This window comes from Chionomys nivalis, chromosome 3 (assembly GCF_950005125.1).
Source record: "Chionomys nivalis chromosome 3, mChiNiv1.1, whole genome shotgun sequence".
NCBI classification, from domain to species: domain Eukaryota; kingdom Metazoa; phylum Chordata; class Mammalia; order Rodentia; family Cricetidae; genus Chionomys; species Chionomys nivalis.
Genome location: NC_080088.1, coordinates 1,623,210 through 1,644,185, shown reverse-complemented (window position 1 = coordinate 1,644,185; position 20,976 = coordinate 1,623,210).

Genomic DNA, 20,976 nt, shown 5'->3' with positions numbered 1-20,976 from the left:
ACCATGGAAAGTGAAAGGGATGGTGGATAGTTTTAACTGTCTACTTGACACTAGCTAGAACCGCCTGAGATGACAGTTCAACTGAGGAATTATCTAGATCAGGTTGGGCTATAGTGGACCACCTTGATTGTTAATTGATGTAGACAGACCTCCCTGGTCTAGGGTCCTGGACTGTATAAGGATAGAGAGAGCTAGCTTAATCTAAGCAGGCAGGCAGCTTGGGTGCACACCTTTCTCTCTGCTCTTGACTGATGTGATGGTGGCTAACTGCTTGAATTCCTGCCTTCACTACTCAGACAATGGACTGTAACCTGGAATTTTAAGCCGAAATAAACCCCTCCTCCCATAAGTTGCTTCTGGTATTTTATCATAGCAACAAGAAGTAAAGCAGAACAAGAAAAGGTCACCAGGTATGGGAAGTGGACAACATGGCAATATTTAGAACTGTACTGTAGGGAGGTCTTCCTCTGAAAATCCTTCATGATCATGAGCACCTTCATAATTGCATGAAGATATACTGTTCCATTTATGTCACTAATTCCCACACCACCCCTCAAGGCCAGCACCTCCTTCTCACAGGGTCCCCAGGGAATAATGACCCATGATTGGTCACACACATCTCTACATATTATACACCTCTTTTTCTCTTCTCCCCACTTTTCCTTGGCAGACTCTTCCTATAATCAGGTGGCCTGGTCACATTAGTCAAAGATTAATAAAAAGATAATAGTAAATTTAGCCAAATAGCTCACTTGGGGAACCTGGGTCCTTTTCCCATGGGCCTCCCTTTTAGCTTCTCCAATCTATCTCCCCCCCACCACCAAGTCTGTCATCAGGCAATAAATTTCCTTTAAGATTATTGCCCCACAGAGCTTTTGCTAACGGAGGTAATTTTTCTTTCAGAGCTATAAAAATTTAGGCAGAGCTTAAGAACCACCTGAGTGGTCCCAGCCCACCTTCCAGTGAACACTCATTACATCCTAGGAAATGGTTTTCTAGCTCTAACAACTGCTATGATGAAATGAGAATTTATTACATGGTTTGGGAGCTGAATGTTCCTTGGGAGTTTGGGAGAAATAGAGACTAAACTCCTGTTCCATGGCCAGTATGACCCCTCTAGCAAGTGAATACAATCTCCTTTTTTTTTTAATTTTGAGCTCAAAACTGACTCTAAAGATCTAGAAGTTTCTGTTGTCATTGCCACTTATAAGAAACTGACTCTAAGACCATCTCAGTGTGTAGAACAAATGGAGTTTTAATGGCTTGTGGTGCTATTTGAATATGTGTGCCAATAGGTATTTCCCATTCAGGAAATAAGTACATGGTAACCAAGAATTAATTCTAATGCTGGCTGTTGTTATGGGCAACTAATTTGCATTGATTCTTGACTACAAGGAACAAATTGCTTAAGAGCAATGAGGAAATTAAAGAAAGCTATCTTTTCCCTCTGCTTGTAGCAGCCGGTGGCAACCTCTCCTGCATCTGCTCAGCACCCAAATGTCTCCCAAGTGCATTTCCCGTTTTTTTCCAACTGTTGAGCATCCTGTTTGCTATGTACTGTTTTTCGGTTAATAATAAAGGAATCCAATATGGAGGACTTCCATGAGGTGTTAGGAGTGGGACACCTAACACATATTTGGTTATGTTTCTCCCAATATAGGCAAAGTAGATGACCCAGGAGAAGTTGAGGGCACTGGGGGCTGAGCAGAACAACTGGCCTTGAACTCAATTAAGGATATAGACTTAACAGCAACAACAACAACAACAAAACCACCACCACAACAACACAACAAAAACAAAAACAAAACAAGGGAAGGCCAGGCGAGGCATATAGCTGCTCTTCTTTAACAAAGGAGGAAGATCCTTGAGGATGCAAGGGGAATCCTGGTGGTTTTCCAGGCTTCACATAGGGTCATCAGAATCACTGGATGACCTGACCACCAGCGTTCCTCTAGAGCTAATAGGCGAGTTCTCATGGCATTACCTAGATTCCTTCTGAAGATGGCCATCTTCTGAGAGCTGTCCTGTGGGAATTCTTTAATTTTCTTTCCAACTAAGAGCCATGCTCTTAAATAAGACAGGTAGACAGAGAGTCAAGAGCCAAGCTTTGGCTCGAATCTTCGCATGGAATATTTTTGAATCTCTGTGGTTTCATCTAATTTTGTTTTGTTTTGTTTTGTTTTGTTTTTTCACAAAGAAGTCAATTTGTTGAGCATACATAACTCATTTTGTTTGTTTATAAAAGCAATTCATAAACACATTTGCAAGTCCTAGAATAATTTCCTTTCTAACTGCTCACCATGGTCTTAATGTCCTTCTGGGAATAATTAGATTTTAGGCTGTGTCATTTTCAAATCTATTTCTATTGATTTCTAAGTTAAACGATGATGTTCTCTCTTAGTAAAAATTAACATAACTCCCGAGCTTGGAAAGCATTTTAAATACCCTAACAAGAAAAACGCTGACTCTAGGAGTGTAAGAAAAGCTGAGTATCCTAGCCTGATATACATCTTCATTCTCCATCATGGAGATGCTTCCAGCACGGAATTCAGCTATGTATAGATCAGCGTCTTCAGGCGTCACTGGAATCAGTCTATGCAGAAAAACAAAAAACAAAAAGCCAACAGTCTGTGATATCCCTAGAGGCCAAAGAAAGATGTCAGATCCTCTGGGACTAGAGTGACAGAAGCTCATGAGCCTCCATGTGGTTCTAGGCACTGACCCTGAGTGATCTGGGAGAACAGGCAGTGCTCTTAAGTGCTGGGTCATCCCTTCAGCCCCGGTCCCTGTTTCTTGCTTTCTCTGAGACATCTGGCTGTGGTTGCAGCCATTGCTCATTGCTGCATCTGTATGCCTGTCTCCTGCAGGCAATAAATGCATAGTTAGCTGGTGAGTATGATTTGTACACAGGCTGCATGCCATTGGTTATATAATATTGAACATGAATTCCCAAGTTATTCTTACTGGGAGTGACATAGAGATGTACATACTTTTGCTTCATATCGTAGGTTCATATGTATAGTCAGAGAGTTTGAGGACCTGCCTATTATCAGAGATGATTTAGAGAGTTTCTCTATCTTTGTTCCTAATATTAGACAACTTTGTTTTACGTGCTTTTCCAGTTCCTAACCATGCAGGCAACTTCTGTGTGTGTGTGTGTGTGTGTGTGTGTGTGTGTGTGAGAGAGAGAGAGAGAGAGAGAGAGAGAGAGAGAGAAAGTGACACAGAAAAAGACAGAGATGCAGAGACAGTCACAGAGACACAGAAAGACATACAGAGAGAGACAAAGACAGAGATATAGAGACAGAGACACACACAAACACAGAGACTCAGAGAGAGAGACATAGAGATTCAGAGAAAGACAGAGACAGAGACTCAGAGACACAGAGACAAAAATACAAAGAGAGCCAGAGACACACATAGAGAGATACATAGAGAGAGGCACAGAGAGAGAGACACACACACAGACATACACGGAGAGAGAGACATACACACAGAGAGAGACATACACACAGAGAGACACTTGGGCACAGAGAGAGACTTGGGCACAGAGAGAGACTCGGGCACAGAGAGAGACTCACTTGGGCATAGAGACACATGGACATGGAGAGACACATACATACAGAGAGAGACACATACAGAGATAGATGAGACAGAGACACACAGACACACGGAGAGATGCACACATGCACACACAGACACAGAGAGCACACATGTATGTACACACAGAGATGCACACATGTACACAACACACACACAAGGATGAGGGAGAAGCTGCTACAGGAGTCAGCTAATGGAACACATGACGAAAGCATCATTTCTTGCCTTAGCAGACATTTAAAAATGCACTCACTGGGCTGGGGAGATGGCCCAGTGAGGGAGGGAGCCTGCCACCAAGCCTGACAACACGCTTTATTCTGATACTCACTTAGTAAAAAGAGAGAGATAACTTCCAGAGGTTGCCCTCTGGTTTCCACATGTTCCTGATGAAATGTCCATGAAAACTACATACAAGGATAAAAATAGAGAACAGTTTGTGATACATAAATAAAAATAGTACATCTGTGTGTCACACACATGTACACTACACACACAGACATAATAGAGAATGCATCTGGGTCACAAACTGTTTAATGAGGGGGGCATGATTGAGGTGTGAGGTCATTGCCCCTCACCATTGTCCAACAGCCCACAGACTGTCCAACGGGTTCCTTCTAAATTTCAGCTTCAGATTTAAGGCGACATCACACCGCACCTGTCTGTGGTTTTCAGCTGGGCCACGGTGACACTGGCTTCTATAATGAGGGATCAGCAATTGTCTATGATTTTGTACAAGTTTCAACAGGATGCTTCTCAGGACATCAAGGGACAATTTCCCACTGATTGTTTCTGCCCATTAAATGACCCTTAGTAAGTTCGCTGAGTCAGATATCCAAGTGAAGAGAAGAGGTGGCAGCATGGATTAGGAAAGCCTCTAGATTACCCACCATGCACCCTGAGCAACTAGCACAACCCTAAAGGCCACATACTGTAACCACTGTGGAACATGGTGGGGGAATCAGAAGTACCGGCATCTAGGTGAATCAGAAGCCGGGGCCACTGCTTACCGGGAAATAGCACCAGTGCAATACTGTCCCATCTTCCTGTCTTCCTTTCTCTCTCTTCTTCCTTCCCTCCCTCCTTCCCTCTCCCCCTTCTTCCCTCTCCCTCCTCTCTCTCTCTCTCTCTCTCTCTCTCTCTCTCTCTCTCTCTCCCTCTCTCTTCTCCTTCTCTCCTTTCTTCCATCCCTCCCACCCTCCTTCCCTCTTTCCTCCCCACCTCTCTCCCTTCCTACCTTCCTTTTCCCACACCCTCCCCTTCTCTCCTTCTTTCCTGTCCCATTCCTTTGCTCTTTGAAACTGAGGCCCCAATGCAGTAAGAACCAACAAATCTTGGGTCAATTCTCTCTGCCCACTAGAAGCACCCACGGGAATCTCTCTAAACCCGAGGACCCCACTCAGGATTTTCCAGAATCCCTGCAGCTTCATTGTTTTTTCTTCCAAGGAAGTCAATTTGTTAAACATATATAATTTATTTTTTGTATGCTTGTAAAACTTCTCATAAATACATTCATAAGCTATAAAAATAATCACATTTCTAAATAAGCAGCAGGGTTTGCGTTTGGGAAACACAGATTTTAGACGAGGAACAGAGACAGATTTAAATGAACAGCTGGTGAGGCAAGCTAGGAAAAAATAACTCAGCCCCTAAATAAGAGGGAGATTCTGATGATGGAGTATAGTTCAGGGGCGACCAGATGACTTCACAGGGGCTCTTGCTCAGTCAGTGTGTACCTGTGGAGATATTACCTGGGTCAAGTTTCATCAGGAGTGGCGCAGGGCTGAAACGGTTTGGTTCTTGAGGTTCTCCATTTCTTTGGTTTGGATTTCCGTTACTTCAATAGCCCCTTCTCACTGGCCTCTCAGCCTGATGTAGTTGCCTCTTGTAGCCTCTCTCCCGCCTGATCCACAACCCCAAGGTAAGGTGACTACAGTGGTATGGTAGCCATTGGAAAGCAGGGACTGGGACAAGCTTCTCACCTGAGGGGCAGGCAGTGTCCTGGACTGAAGGCTCGGGGTTGAGAACTAAAGCTTAGAATTGTACCTTAACTGTCAACATCCACTCGCTGCAACTTTTGAACTTACAAGTTAGTCCCTCATGTTTGCAAAACAGGCAAATGATAGCTCAAAACATGAATAATACAGCCTCCAGCATGATGGCTGACACTCAGTGTTTGCTGCTGTGGGAAAGCGGGCATCAAGAATCACTGGGAAATATGAATATTCACAAACTCTTTCCAGAAAAGGCCCAATAAGCATGCACTCCACACATATGTGAGCATGTACATATGTATTAACATATATATGGCTGATTTTAACATTCTTACAGGCAGGCACATGTGTGCATTTGTGAACACACATGCAGCTGGTTGTTAACAATGCTGGTCCCCTGTGCCTTCCCCTCTTGTTTCCTTGCCTGCCTGTTCTCTGTGAAGCAGCTTCTGGATCTCAGTCTTAATCAGTCACTTTTCATCCTACAACACATGGTCCATTCCTTTAGCAGGATGGCACAGTGTACATGATCAAGGCCACTCTGACCTTCCTAGACTGAACTGCTTCTCCACACAGGCCATACAACAGATATAATTCATGCAATGCTATATATGAGCATGCCACCAGACAATATTATTTCCAACAGCACACACCACACTTGCATAGGCAACCAGACAACACATACACACAGCACACCATATGCAGTGACACACATACCTCATGCCCATATAATACACAAACAACAACATACATATACTATATATACCACATACACTCACATAGATCACACACACAAACCACAAGCCATCATACACACAAAAGCTCACATAACATACACATATACTCTACGTAACACATGCATGCTTGCACACACACATACACAAGGCATGCATAGAGGCCTGTACACAGTCATGCATGCACCATATACACACATACTACACATGAAAATAGCACACATATACAAACCGTGCTGATACACTCTCCTAAGTTCAACTCCCCAGAAGCTTGGGATATTATTGATTCAGTGAGATGGTAGCCCCCTTGTAGGTGGAGACTGTTTGTTCGTTTTCTGACTGCTCAGAATAATCACACAGAAATGATTAATTACAACACTGTTTGACCAATAGTTTAGGCATATTTCTAGGTAGCTCTTATTTCTTGAATTAACCCATTTTTATTAATCTGTGTATTGCCATGAGGCTGTGACTTACTGGGTAAAGTCTGTTCTGGTATCTTTCTCCCTCGGCAGCTACATGGTGTCTATCTGGCTCTGCCTACTTTCTCTCTATATCTCTGTTCAGATTTCCTACCTGGCTTTGCTCTGCTAAGCACCTGGCCAAAACTGCCTCTTTAATAACCAACGGCAATAAAACATATTCATAGTGTACAGAAGGGGGATCCCACATCATCTCCTGACACACTGGGCACAGTGACCACATTTATGTAAAGTTTTTCCATGCAGGTTGATACGGAAGTTCACAGCCTGGACCCAGTCTCTCCATCAGTGCTCCATTGGGGGTAGGAACCTGGTCCCTGAAGTTTCTGAGTCTACATCCCATTTTCTGGTAACCAGCTGTGCAGAGAGTACAACAGTTTTCAGTGGTCTGGACCTTTTGGGTTATGATGTGTGGGAAAGGGTGCTAAGTGAGGTCTGTGCAGATGGAGGAGCTGAGACTTCAAGTTATGGCCCTCCTGCCCCATTGTCTCCATGGCAAGGATGGTGTCAGGAGATCCTAAATTCCATCCTGAGATGGAGAAGAGTGATGGAAAGGAGAGACTTCTGGGGAAGGCCCCACCCCAGGTGTCTGATGCTGTCCCATGGAGCCTCCAATTCCTCCCAAGTCCAGGCAGTGACACATGCAGACCAGTCTTTGAACTCCATCCCAGGATGGGGGGTGATAGTAATTTGATTTTCTCTCATCACACGGAGGCAGAAGAGTCCCCAAGGCTCCCAAACACATCAGAAAGTGTCACCTTTGCCTGCTGCTCTTGCTACTGGGTGTCAGAGGCCGCATTAGTTACTTTGCTTGTCACCATGACAAAATTCCTTACAGGAGCCACTTGAGGGAGGGAGGGCTTGATTTGGTGAAGGTTTGCAGAGGGTAAAGCCAGGGCAGTGGTTCCGTGGTGGCGGGAGCATGTGACAGAGCTCCTCACATCACGGCTGGACCAACAAGCAGAAAGCTGGTCTGGAATCAGGGCAGATATGGTGCCAAAGATTTCTTCTCATGCCTATATGTGCCATCTAGATCCCATGTCAAGCCTCCCAGGACAGCTTCCCTAGTGGGGGAACCAATAACTGAATCTTTGGAGGACATTCCAGGTTCATATTGCAACAGAGGGAGCAATGTAAAGATCTCTGCCCCTCTCCTCGCTTTCATAGGAAGGTCTGTGCCACCTGGGAATGTCCCTTCCTTTTGAAGAGATGTCTTGAGTTGGGTACCAGGGAGTTGAGTTCCAAAGCTAACATGAGTGGCTGGGACTAAAGGAGAGGGTGAACCCTATAATTGTATGGAGCCCTGAAGTGGAGATAGCTCTCTAGGGGCTTGTTAGACAAGGCTGGGTCTTCACATCCCTGGGGGACCGATAGATAAGGGTACTCTAATAACCTGAATTCCTTTGATACCACCAGCCACCAACATTACCAGTGGTTTGCTTTAGAGAACAAGGGCTCACTCCCCAAAGTCCCCTACAATGTCTCTCTTGTAACTCTTTTGCTCAAACCCAGTGTAAGAAACTCGTAGAATTGGTGAAACAATGTCTTGGTTCAAATTCTGCACCCTGTAAGTCAGAAAACCACAAGATCCTGAGAGAGGCAACTTGTCTACCCAAGTCAGTGGTGGCAAGGTTCTGAGTGGTGGAGCCACACACAGAAACTGCTTCATTGGCCTCTTGAGGCACCTAAGCAACCCATACTTAAGATTCCAAACATAGATTCTCTTCTTTTCCCATCAGTGTGTGTCATGGCGTTGTTGTCCCTTCAGTAAACATGAGAGAGCCGTACTCAATGTTTCCTCGTTCCTTGCCTCTCACATCATCAAGCACCCAATTCTTTCTAATTTGCCTCTGGAATATTGTTAAAACTCTCCACCTCACCAGCATCTCAAACAAAAATTTGGCTTTTGAAACTCTTGTAGCTAACAAAAGCCAGGTGTTCAGGAAGCTGTACACAGGTGCAGTGGAGGTGGCAGGAAACACCTGTGTAACTGTGCTCTTGGCAGGCAGCTGTCATAAATGTTACACACACACAATTGTACACACACACTCTCACACCGTCACACACATTTACATACTAATACAACGTTCTCACATACACGTGCACACATACTTGTGTAGTAGGAGCTGCGGGCTGTGTTCCTGCCGCCCCAGCTCCTGGTCGCCTGGCTAGCTTATGCTCCGAAATAACAACACAAAAACTGTATTCTTTTAAACACTGCTTGGCCCATTATATCTAGCCTCTTCTCAGCTAACTCTCGCATCTGGGCTAGTCCATTTCTAATAATGTGTGTAACACCCCAAGGTGCGCTTACTGGGAAGATTCTAGCCTACGTCCATCCTGGGTCGGAGCTTCATCGCATCTGCTCCGGAGAGGAGAGCTATCGGGTCTGAGCTCACTTCCTCTTCCTCCCAGCATTCTGTTCTGCTTACTCCACCCACCTATGTTCTAACCTATGAGGGCCAAGCAGTTTTTTTTAACCAATGACCTTCCTCCATCATACTTCTGCACACACACTTTCACACACTCACACATTTACACACTAATACAATGCTTTCACACACACACACATTTCAGTTCACGCACTCTTTCACACATGCACTCTGCACTCTCATGTCAGCATTGAAGATCAACATCTTCTTGGAGAAACGGGAAGAGATGCAAATGCATAGTACATAGGAATTAAAATCCCAACAAATTCTCCCTCTCCTACCAGAATCTCTTAGGGTTTATCCTGCATCTCTTCCCTTCTCTTCTTTGATTTCTCTACTCTTCTCTCCTAGATCTTTCTCTGTCATTATTAGATGTCTATCCTTCATTCATCTCCCCTTTCTTCTTCCATTCATCATGGACACAGTGGGGTCCTTGTTTTGGTAAATGTATTCCTTTGCTCACATTTCTATCTGGAGTAGAGAAGGGCAGGGTTCTGCGAGCCAAGGTGAGAAGGTTCATAGGATGCATCAGTGCAACAGGGGTGGTGACTTAGAGATTATGGTCTATGGTCTACGGTCTTGGGAAAAGCCATTTGATGTGATACTTGAAAGTTGAGTGGTGACTGTTGTTGGTAACTGATAATTGTGGTATTTGGGAAAGAGTGTCAGAAAGCACACAAGGCTTTGATAGGTGATGCACAGGAGAAAGCTGTCAGCAATGGAAACATAGAGGGTCCCAGTAATAAAGGGGAAGACTTGATGGAAACTTTAGGGTATGGATGAGCCACTCAAGTCTAAGGATGTTTTCAAGACCTGGCATTTTGGTTGGCAGAAGAGGAAGAGCGAGGGTCATAGAGAAATCAAATATATGCATAAGCTCAACGTTTGGAGAAGGGGAGCTGCTCTTGGAATCGTGGCTCCCCTTCTTGCTAGAATGGTGGCCTTGTGAAAGATACTAAATCCTCTGAACTTTGCTTTGTTCATTTGTGTACATTTTGGGGAACACAGAGTTTCTGTAAAAGACTCATTTGGAATGCTATGCTCTGTTTGACCAAACCTATACATGGGGAAAGAGGATACGATGCTCACGATGTGTCCGGTGTCATTACCTGAATGCAATGCCTATTAACTCATTGAATTGTGTACACTCAATATCTAGTCATGCAATTCTCAAGAGATTATGGGGTCATTATTTATTATCCCCACTTCATAGATGAGGCAACCAAGTCAGAGAGAGATTAAGCAATTCTTCAAGGACACAGAGTTAGTAATCGGCAGGGAGATCAGCTTGACAGTATCGACCACTGTGCATGCAATACCACTTCATGGTAAATAGACTTTCAGGAGAAACACTGAACAGTTGATGTAAAGATTGAATAAGAAAAGAGAAGGAGCCGGGCAGTGGTGGCGCACGCCTTTAATCCCAGGACTTGGGAGGCAGGTGGATCTCTGTGAGTTCGAGACCAGCCTGGTCTACAAGAGCTAGTTCCAGGACAGGCTCCAAAACCACAGAGAAACCCTGTCTCGAAAAAGCAAAAAAAAAAAAAAAAAAAAAAAAAAAAAAAAAAAAAAAAAAAAAAAAAAGATGGGAAGCTGTCACAAAGAAGATATGAACATCTGTACTGATTATTTATTTACCTGTTGGCAACTTGATACAAACTGGAGTTACCTGGAAAGAAGGAACATTAATTGAGAAATGGCTCCACCAAATTGGCCTGTAGACAATTCTGTGAGGGTCATTTTCTTGTTTAATGATTGATGTGGGAGTGTCCAGCCTACTGTGGGCATGCCTGTCAGGTGGTCTTTAATGGCACACATACCAAAAAAAAAAAAAAAAAAAAAAAAAAAAAAAAAAAAAAAAAAGAAGGAAGTTGAGCAAGCCAGGAGGGGCAAGCATTAAAGAATTCCTCCGTGGCCTCTCTTTCAACTCCTGGAGTTCAGTTTTCTGCACTGAGTCCTTGCCTTGATTTCTGTTCACAATGCCTGTAACCCGTAAACTGAAACAAATCCTTTTCTCTACATTACTTTAGATCATGGTGTTTATCACAGCAACAGAAACCTAGGTAAAACATTTTCACAAATCCATGTATATAAGTATTCACCTGCCAAAGACGAAGAGCAAGAGAAGGGGAAGAAGACCTGGGGTGACAGTGATTGTGAGTCCAGGCTCATGGGCATTGCTGAGGCGAGGAAGATATTCCCACACTTTTGGTTAAGACAATAGATTTTCTTTTTCTCTTGCTCAATTCCAAGCAGTTGGTTGTTCACAGACTTGCTTCTGAAAGACAAATCATTAATTATTTAGGACTCTTACAGGAGAGGAAAAGCAGAGTAACTGCTACCACACAGTAACACCAAGTGCTCTGTGGATCTGTATGTTAATTCCCTAGGGTAGCAGCATCAAGTTACACCAACTATGTGGCTTAAAGCAACAGGTTCTAAAGGCCAGAAGTCTGAAATAGAGGCCTGGGCAGGGCCATGGAGAGGGGGTGACTGGCTTTCACCTTTTCCCAGATTACACGTGACCACCAGTCTTTGGGTTTCTTTAGCTTGTAGATCGACCACTCCTGCCTGCATCTCCTTCACCACACTGTCAGCCTCCCTGTGTGTCCCTGGCAGTGTTCTCCCTCTTTTCTAAAGACACTCAGTTTATAGAATTAGGCCCCTTGCTGATGAAGTATGACCTCATCATAAGTACAGTCTTCAGAGAACCTCTTTCCACACAATGTCACATCCCAGGCACAGCACTTAGGGTTTCAATGTACCTTTTGTGGGCCCTTGCAGCTGTTATGCATGGCTATGCATGGCAAAGAATCATTTTGCTGTTTCATCTTCTCTGTCCCCTGCCTCTCTACCAGCTTCTAGCTGCTATATATGTCAGAGCTCTCAGAGGCAGAGATGTAATGTCTAAAACAGAGGTCAGATCCTTGACTTCTGAGTTTCAAAACAGTCTCTTGAAATCCACTGTGAAGATAGGCTAAGAGCCAGAGGACTTTTGGCTGCCAAGAACTCGAGTTTGTTGAGAGACCAAAGGATTTGTGAGCTCCTGCAGAAAGCAGAGCACAGCGTATAAAATAAGAACACGAGGATAGAGAAGACCCAGGCTGTGACTCAAGGGTGGATTTCCAAGAGCTCACAAAAGAAAATAAGAATTCAAGGAGCAAGGTGCTTATAAGGGAACTAAGAAGGCAGGCCTTAGGGACTGAAGAGTATAAACCACCCTCTTTCTGTTCCCTACCAGAGTGTACATCCCACAGAGGCAAGAATTAAGTAGAGAGATTTGGGTACTCCATGAAATAGGGTAGAAACAGCAAGCCTCCTCTAATGGATGAGTGAGGAGCACCCATGGTAAGGAGAGTGTTAAGCTGGAGATATCCAAATGTAGTCCCAGGGTCCTGAATCAAGGTAGACCAGGTATCCTGAAAGTTATAACTGAGCACAGTGGGCATGTGGAACCCTCCAGAGCAAGATGGGGTTCTATCTTTATTTAATAAAGTATTTCTCAATGCAATTTGCTTATTTCAAAAAAGATATAACATTTTTGAAAAATAACCTGTCTTAATACTTTTATTAAGTCTAATAGATAAGAAATAAATAAGACATGTAGTCACACAACATTAGTGATGACTTGACTTCACATATTGAACATGTTGCTTTCTGGGTAGAAGCAGTGGTTTTTTTTTTTTTTGGTTTTTTTTTTGAAAGTTTAAGCTACAAATGCTGTTATTTATACATTTGGGGAACAGATTCTTGTAATTTTATTCCTTCTCTGTCCCTACCATCTTCCTCTTCCTCTTCCTCCTCCTCCTCCTCCTCCATAGAGTGTGGCAATATCATTCATGTTATGATTTGGACTAGCCTATGATGTCCCTAGGAACAGGACTAGATGGGAATGGAAGTGTATGATAAACCACAGAAGCACGTGGTTCAACATACACATGAGTCATTGCATTAGAAATTAAATTTGGTTCCATGGGCATTTGCCCAATCCAAAGTCCTGTGGGAGTGTTTGCCTTATGCTCCTATGTCCAAATATAACAAAATAACCCTATTCAGACCAAATGCTGAAGCAGTGTTGGAGTCTTTGAGTGGGATATTTGTTGGGACATTCTCCATCAGCAGGTGCTACCGAGTATGTGTGGGTTAAAATAGCAACTGCTCACATTTTTAAAGAATTTATTTAGTGCCAGGCATTATTCCAAGCCTTTTAGGTGTATTATCTCATTCTGTACTTACAAAGGGCCTCAAAGGAATGACAACCTGTGATTGTTAATCTCAATTATCATCATAGATCTAAAATCGCACTGGAGATGGTCTCTGGGCATGCCTTAAAGACTTATCATGATCAGTCTCACTGAGATGGGAAGGCTTTCCTCTGGGGGTAGCACTGTTCTCCAGGCTGGATCCTGGACTCTGTTGAAAGGGAAAATGGGACTGGGTACACATGTTCATTTATCTGTTTCTTGACTGTGGATGCAACATGACCAGATACCTCAAACCCATGTAGTCACGCATTCCCCTTCATGATAGACTGGAACCTCAAACTGTGAGTCAAATAAACCCTTTCTCCTTTAAGTTGCTTCCATCGGGAGAGTTTAGTAAACAACAGGAAAAGGAACCAGGACACAATCATTCCTGTGCTTTACAGATGAGGAAATGGAAATGTGAGCAACAACTCACACAACTGACCCACACTACAGACTATGTCTGGACCTGGTCTATAGATCTGAGGCCAGCCTGGAGATCCTATGTTGTCAACACAGTGTGTTAAATTTCTCAAAAGGCTGCTGTGCGCCAGGAAGTCAATACAGGAGAGTCTGGGATGATAGAGAGAGGCAAAAAACCCCTGTTATAGGTAGAAAGATGCTGCTGTGGTATACAAGAGTACTTCAGGGTGTACTTTACTCACAGACTGCGAAGTACTAAGGAAAACCATTCTCACTTTACAGATGGAGGAGGCAGCAGTTCCCTAAGATCCATCCCTTTCTGAAGAACTAAATGGTGTAGCCTCCTGTGAGTGAGTTGCCCATGGTCCTGCAGATAACATGTAGTCAGAGGTGTTTCTGTGTCCTGGCCAGTCCCACAGTTGCTTATAAAATAATCACTCAGAGGCTTAGTAATAACTATAATTGTTTGGCTAATGACTCAGGCTTATACTGGCTAGCTCTTACATTTAAATGAATCCATTTTTTTATTAGTCTTTGTATTGCCACATGGCCCATGGCTTACTGTAGATGCTCTGACATCTTCCTCCTTCAGTGGCTGCTGGCATCCCACTCAGCTCCACCTTCTTTCTCCCTGCATCTCTGCTTGAATTTTCCACCTAGTTATTCTGCCCTGCCTCAGGCCAAAGCAGCTTTATTCATCAACCAATTAAAAGCAACACATATTCATAGCATACAGAAAGACATCCCACATCATTTCCCCCTTTCTGTCTAATTAAAAAAGAAGGTTTTAACTTTAACATTGTAAAATTACCTATTTCAAAACAGGTATCAAGCAAGAATTACAGTTATAATATTTAGTATATTTGTATTTGACAAAATTAAAGAAAATACTCAATCATCTCTCTTTGTGAGTCTAAAGTTTTATATATAATTAATCTTTTATTATAACTAAGGAAAACTATAGATATCCAATCTTAAATTCCATCAAAGACCTCAGAAGGATATACTATTACCTGTGTAAACAGGAAGTGCACTATAAGCAACTTCCAAAATTCTAGAAATTGTCAGAGATATCTGGCTGTCTGAACAGTCACCCTAAGTTCTTCTGTAATATTGGGGCATCCATATTCAGCCTTTAGGCCTAGAGTATCTGGCAAACTTTTCAGTGAAGCAGGAAATTTGAAACTGTTCCACCTATAGTGGCAGTTTGTCAGTAATTTCCCTCTGTGTCCTGCAGAATGTCTGCCAATTGCTTCTGTGAAACAAGAACCTGAAGGACCATCCTGCTTTGTTTTGGCAAAATTCAGTGGTCATTTTCCTGTGGGTCTTACATGTCCAGTTCTTAAAGCATACTGTCAAGCAGTCCAGTCAAGCCTTGTCACATTGAAAGCAAACTCCGTAACAAGTTTCTTCAATGCCCATCATCCTCTTGAGTAATTGGTGCTGTCAGGAGCAGATGTGTCTCACTGTCAAGAAAAGTCTAAGTTTTTAAAACATTTTAAATGCCATATTCTGTATGTCTTTTAAGTGTTTGAAGATTACCTATCCATCTGAGATATATCTCTTTATATCTAGAAAACCAACTAACATGACTATAAGCTTGACTATAAAGATGTCTATTAATTTGTGTTTCTTAACTATATATTACATTTTAAATGAGCTTTATAAACATAATACCTTAAATGAGTATATATATATATATATATATATATATATATATATATATATATATATATATATTTTCTTAGGATTATTATTTTGGACCAAAATCTAGCTCACTTTAACTTTGTGTGAGATGTCTTTTTTTTTTCCACCCATTTCATTTTTTCTTTTTGGAAATGTTATGTTGCTTGGCTCTCCCCTAAAAGCGCTTGCCCAGGGTGTTAGAAGCAGTGGACTCTGCTTAGCAGGGAGCTGGGAACACAGAGCATTAATAGAGACACCATAAAGGAACCTTAAAGGGAAGTCAGACTCGAGTTTCTGGAAATGCAGTAAAGATTCTGCAGGAGTGATTCAGGCTCTAAATATCATGAGCTGTCTTTTAAAGCCCTTTCTGCTAGTCCAAGTGTGAGTCCTCATTAGGTTGTAAGCCCTGAATGGATTTTTGTCATCAAAGACAGTGCTAAAAATAGATGCTTCCTGGATGATTCTGGTCCTGCTGAAGAAATCAGATGACCACCCTTCATTGATTTCAAAGCTGTTTTGGACTCACTTTCCCTAAAATACATCAGTATAGACGAGAGACCTTTTTCTGAGTGCCTACATCATAGGACAGTTCTGTTTCTCTGTGTGTGGGAGATCTGAACACAGGACAATGCTTCATCTAACTTTTGTATTGCAGTGTCCAAGGGCCTCTCTCGTGTCTGTTTCCCCTGGACTGTGGGCAATTGTGTAGCAGTCCTCCAGGTTATTTTAGAAACACAAATGAGGATTTTTTCAAGAGGAAATGACCCTATCCCTTCTTCACACTTAACTAAAATCTATTTGAACCACACGTTGAGAAGCTCAGACAAACATCTCTCTGAATAAATCACACTTGGGGAGAAGAAGAAAAGTGATATTGACCTCTGCAAGGCTACTTACTCTTATTCATCTCTTCCACTGCGTATTTCCTTCTTGTCAATATTTATTGAACGTCTGACACATTCTATGTACTAGGTTGGTTGCAAGAGTGGGACAAATTGAAGAATTCACTTTATATAGACTTCTTCATATATACAACTTTATATAGACTTCTTCATATATACAACTTGAGATGTGCATTGCTAAAGAGCTTCCAGGGAAAACCAGAGAGCTGGAGGATTGGAAAGGCTCTCAGTAAAGACATAACGTCTAACAAATGTATGAATTCAAGTGGTCCTGAAAGATGTACGGGGCAAGGAGGATGGACTTCTATGTTCCTGTACCTGTCAGTCATTGGCTAATAGCTTTCTGGGGATTTGTCAGCTCCTAGGCAGTTTGGAAATGTATATAAAAGGACATGCAATTCTCATAACTCGCATGCAATTCCCTGGAGGAAGCTGTAGGTGCCACTATCACAGGAAAAGTACACAGAAGCAGGGAAGAGTAAGACAGACCTGGGGATTTGGGTAGTGAAATGTGAGGGAGAGTGATGGCTAATTTTGTGTGCCAACTTAACTACATGTGAAATCAACTAAAACCCAAGGATTTTTCCTGATTGGATCATTTGAGGTTGAAAAGCCCACCTTAAATTTGGGTCACATGGGAGGCCTGCCCCTTTCTGAATGGAGATGGAGGAGGAGAGGTTAGGGAGGTGGTAAATGGGAAGAGCTGGGAGAGAACAGGAGAAGAACAGGAGGAGAGGAGGGAGAAGAAATGGGGGTTAGTATATAAAATAAATAAGAAATGTTAATTAAATTAAAAAACTGGGTTACAAGGTGGTCATTCACATAAAAGGACTGAAACAGAAAAGAATTTTGCCTGTTTGCCCTCACTTTGCTGGCAAGTTCATCTCTCCTGTTGCCAAGACCTTCCTTTCCTTGTATTAGAATGGGGTTCTTTAAGATAACTCCATCATTGACTGAATGCCACCAACCAGCAGCTCTCTAGAAATCCCCCAGCCTTGGACTGGGGCTGCCTAGACATCCAGCCTCATGACCTGAACAACTGCTAGATTTGTGGTCTTTCTGTCAGGAGATAGCTGTTGTTGGACTATCCCGACCACATCCTGTAAGCCATTCTAATAAATCCCCTTTTAATGTATGTAAGTATATATGCAAAGTCTTCAGAATAAAGCAATTACCAGTGTTGGCCACTGTGGGAAATACTGAGTTTGAGTGGGTGCCAGGGGTGCAGAGGTTTCAGTAGACTAAACAAACTAGAGAACAATCATTGGAAACTAAGCAAACTAGAGAACAATCATTGGAAACTGTTGTCAGTACCTCAACAGTCCTCGAGCACTCAGGGTAGCCTTGGAATTGAGGAGAAGATTAAAGTCCTGAAGTTGCCTTGACCTAGACAGGAGGTTCTGCAAGAATCTGTGTGAGGAAGGACATGAAACAGAGCAATTCTAGGTGGATAATAGAACATGGGGCATGGGGAGAGAACGTGGTGGCAAGGCAGGGTTCTAGTGACTCACAGGAGAGGCAGGTGAGTGTGCCTCAAGGTGGAGATGGAGCTTTGAGCAGATGACCAAGTAGAAATAGCCAGGCCTGGGGCACAGACTCTGAGAGCTCACAGATTTGAAGGAGCTTTGGAGAATGAAGACCCTGGCAATAAAACTAGGAATCAGTGCAAAGAAGAAAAGAATTAGAACCCAGAAGGAAGACCATGGCTCTACCACTGCAGGAGGGGAACCATGATGCTGGTTGTGAAGGGAACCATGAAGGGAAGGAACCATGATGGTGGTTATGAAGGGAGCCACGATGGTGCTTGTGAAGATGATGCTGGTTGTGAAGGGGAACCATGACCTAACCAAGGGAGGGAATAGCAGTGTCTACAAGGTGAGGGAAAGGGACATTTTCTTTTTCTTTATTTTTTTAGTTTTATTTTCTTTAATTAACATTGTTTCCATTTATTTTATATACCAACCACAGTTTTCCCTCCCTCCTCTCCCCCTTCCATCCATTCCTCCTCTGTCTCCATTAGAAAGGGGCGACTCCCATGGGCTTGAACTTAGCATGGTGTATCAAGCTGAGTCAGGCCCTAGCTCCTTCCCCTGTACAATTTTTCTTGTGTGAGACTTAGACATTTTACACATCAGAAGTGAGAGACTCTGTAAGAGGGCTGTGAGGATCCAGGGAATCGGAGTTGTTACCATTCAGACCCTGGCAGATACTAGCTGTGGGCAGGAGGACACTCTCCTCTGGTCCTGAGTGGACTGGGGTCATCAAGGATGTAGGGTCAGAAGGAACAGAAGCGGAAAGGAAATGGAATGAGAATTTAAGAACTGCCTTGAAAGCTGCACCTCATCTGTTTAGAACCAGTTTGGCTTTGGATGTGCTGGCCTCACAGGAGCTGGCTCAGCTCTGGTCCTCTAGCTTCCATTTCCAATAGGGAAAAGGGAGATGTTCTATCGACAGGGTCAGTGGTCTGAGGAGTGACAGGGACCCCATCATTCTGGACAGGCCATGTGTCTTTATACTAAGGCCAGCAACAACTTAAATCACTTCTATGGATGATATAGAGGATCCAGCAAAATCTGCTAAGGGTGATTCTTGAATAGAACCCTGCCTAACGAGCAGCTTTGTTTGTAAGGCCATGGGGAAGTTTGGGCTTTCCTGCAGCAGCCTGTGAGATATTATACAACAGTAAAGACTCTAGTGCCTTTACCTTGCTACCAATCAAGCTGTTGTTTCCTTTTCTTCCTGTGCCCTCCCCAACCAAGAGCAAGCACAGAAGTCAGGTTTGGAGGCTCACATCTATAATTTGAGTATTCCAGAAGTTAGGACAGAAGGATAGTTGCAAGTTTGAGGCCAGCCTGGTCTACACTGTCTCAAACAAACAAATGAATGAACACAGCAAGCTGAGTTTACGGATTTATTAAAAAGATTAAAATCGGCTTTCTACACCAGGCTCATGGACATTTAGACTACCGTTTTACATCCCATAATACCCCTGCACCCTTACGCTCACTTCACAATGAACCTTGAAGTCATTTACCTGCTTGTGTGGAGTGCTAGGATTACAAAAACAAAAAACAAATGAGAAGTAGCCTTGGCACCACGATGACTTTCCCACATTTTCCCAGGGAGATAGATGCCAAGAAGATCCATTTCCCTGGGGGTGTCATCAGGATACAAAGATCTTCTGGTCTGGCCAGCTGTCTCACTACAGAAGTTAACTTCGCTTAAAATCCAAAGATGGGTTATTGTAACAGTTGGTGCTGGTGTCAAGCCTGGGTACATAGAAGCACACTGAGTATCTTTTGCTCTGATACCATGTGCCTCACTAAATCTCAAAGTCTCCATGCAAATTTGTGTTCTGAAGAGTCAACACATGAATCAGGAAGGCAGATAAAAACCTCAAGGAAGATCTTTGATGGATGGTCAGTCAGTGACATAGCCATGGGGATTCTCTCTAATATGCTCTGAGAGGCCTCTGTGAAAGCATTGTCGTGATTCTCTGCTCAGTGCAAAGCTCTGGCTCTTCCCCCTGGGAATATCAGCACCTTGTTGAGTGTCAGATCTTGTACGTGAGTGGGTGAAGTGCCACCCTCTAATCTGAGACACATGGAAGGGTTTCACAAACAGCCAACTGGAGAAGTTCATTCCAGAGGGAAAAGGATGCTGTTTTATCACACCCCCAGTCAGAACGGCCAGAGTGCTGGCTTTAGACATACTGACACTTCGCTCTGGAGGATGATGGAACGTAGTGGTGGTGGAAGGCATGCCACTTTGTTGGGTTGGGTTTGTTGGTGGCTCTATGAACTGTGCTCCATGTGTCTGGTATTTAATCACAGGTCAAGGTGTAGCACCATCACTATTATACCCGAGAAGAGGAACTTCATAAGACATGTTCAATTTTGCATTAAGAAATGGGTCACTCTACAGAGTTAAGCTGTAGGGGACCCTCAGAATAAATAAACTCTGGAAGTAAAACCCTATATCTTCACATAGTGTGCTTAGAGACTCTGCTTGTCTTGATATAATTCAGGCCCTGTTGTGCCCAGTGACCCTTCTAAGCACTGCCCAGCCTCTGATACACATGATTGCATCCCTCAATGTATTTTTTTTTTCACTCCGGAAGGGCTGTCTCCTTGAAACAGAATTCTGTCCTTTCTGGGAAGACAGAGCTAGGACTGATAAACATGTCTTCTTAACAGTTTGTTTGAAGTTTCCAGAGCACAAAGGCTCACAGGCTTTGTTTGGGGAGATGAAGCAAGCACCTTACAGGTGTTCAAAGTGACTTTCCCAAGTTTTATAATTTGCTTTGTCTGAAAATGAAAGGTTGAGAAGAGAAAAGGAATAATAAAAGTAAAAGTAAAAAAAAAGAAAAAGAAAAAGAAAACCTGACCAACATTCCCAGCAAAGTCAAAACACTTAAGGGTGGATCCCTTGCAGGTCTAACCTACATCTTGCCTCTACAGAGTTCAGGGAGGGAGCTGGGGC